The sequence below is a fragment of the Plasmopara halstedii genome (genome assembly GCF_900000015.1).
Source record: "Plasmopara halstedii genome assembly, contig: Scaffold_323, whole genome shotgun sequence".
NCBI lineage: Eukaryota > Oomycota > Peronosporomycetes > Peronosporales > Peronosporaceae > Plasmopara > Plasmopara halstedii.
Genome location: NW_020187244.1, coordinates 2671038 through 2672823, shown reverse-complemented (window position 1 = coordinate 2672823; position 1786 = coordinate 2671038).

Genomic DNA, 1786 nt, shown 5'->3' with positions numbered 1-1786 from the left:
CAATTTGGTATGTATGCAAGAAGTACTACAATGCTCCGCCGTAATCGAAAAGAGTGAATTGTATCATCTAAGGCCCAAGGAGCAAAAGTATTTGTTTGAGAGTACAATGTTGAACCTTGAGCGCAATGTGTTCTTTTTTTCGTGAAAAATCTTGAAATTTTGATCAGGCTTCGCGATTAAGCGTTCAGCGAAGCCGACACTAAAACTATGACGTTGTGATAAATCAAGTATCGAAATCGACAGATGCATACCATATGGATGTAAAAACAAGAGTTACAGGTGCAACATCATCTGTCAATAATTTAGACAAGCTCTCACGTCTCAAATAATGACTGGACACTGTAAGAAGCCTGACTTCGATATGTATTAGGCTCCGATGGTAAAGAAGCGATTTAAAATATCAAGTTTAAAGTGTACAACAGACCGATTTGAGTAGGAATTATCTCAAGCAGGTGATTGTAACCCACAGTCATTAATTCCTCATTATTAAATTTTACCGAACTCTCAATGCAAGTTGATCAAGCGTAGATAGCCTGATCCTTCTCATAGAGTCCTTCAACCAGCGTTCCCTTCGTTCGGCCAATTTCTTGGGACTCGGCAGTCACGACGACTAAACTGGAACTGAGTACTTAACGGTCATCATCAGCGCACGAAAGGTTCCGAGCGGTCCAAGCCCAAGCTAAGCTTCAAAGGACGTGGCCACTTTTTTCGGTCAGCGCGCCAACATCGAGATGGGAGGCGATCACGCCTTCTGTGAATTTGAATGAGTTTGCAAGCCTTTTATATACGCTATTCTCTCTGGTTATCGGAACGCAAGCACCGACCTCAAGCCTGTTTAGCTACCCCAAGGACCCTGACTTGCACCTTAGCTTTCCTTTATTAAACACAGCCTTTGCACAAGCCAGCATAACTGAAGGTAGGTCCACCTGGCGTAGATAGCCCCGAAGGCTTTCGACCGCACATATGACACCATGCTTTCATTTTAAACAAAGGCACCTATCTTCATCAAAACTTAAAGACGCCGAGATAAAAGCTATTGATGATAGTCGGGGTCCCGCTAGTGCTTACAAATACAGTTCGTTATGCAGCTTTTTTTCTTGGCCTTCTTGCCCCACTTTCAAGTATTTTTGTGGAGATGATAAGCCAAAATGGATAGACAATGTGCGTAGATACTCCACACGCCACCCTGATTGCGACATAAGCTTCCAAGGTTTTGTGGTTTACGACTGTTGCGCTATCCCTCTGTGATCGACTGTGGGTTGCGGAAGTCAATTTATATAGCATTTGATTTTGGATCTTACCAAACAGGTCGAGCACTCCCTGGGCTCTTTAAAGTCTATGTCGACCAAGTAAAGGTTGCAGACGTTGCAGTGACTAATCGCATCAAGATGGCCTACCAGATCATTTGCTACTGTTGTCAAATCGTCTTCATGGTATAAATAAATGTATAACTCCACCGGTTGCGACGTACGCTTTTTGTCCTTATCCAAACCCGTAGAGCTTGATAGATGTCATACTCGATTTATTGATTATCATGGAGGTTTAACCCATACAATGCCATTATTTTATGAAGTAAATTTGGCTTGAATTAACAATTTGAGACTTGATACCTCAGCTGCTGACGACGTAACAAACGTTTGAGTGCGTTAACTGTTGCTGCCACGTTAAACGGATGCGTCTGGTTCAATCAGGAGCGGTATACCGCATCTAGAAGCGACACAAACACATGTGACTTGATACATCAGCTGCTGACAACTTTGAGTGCGTTATCTGTTACCGCCGCGTC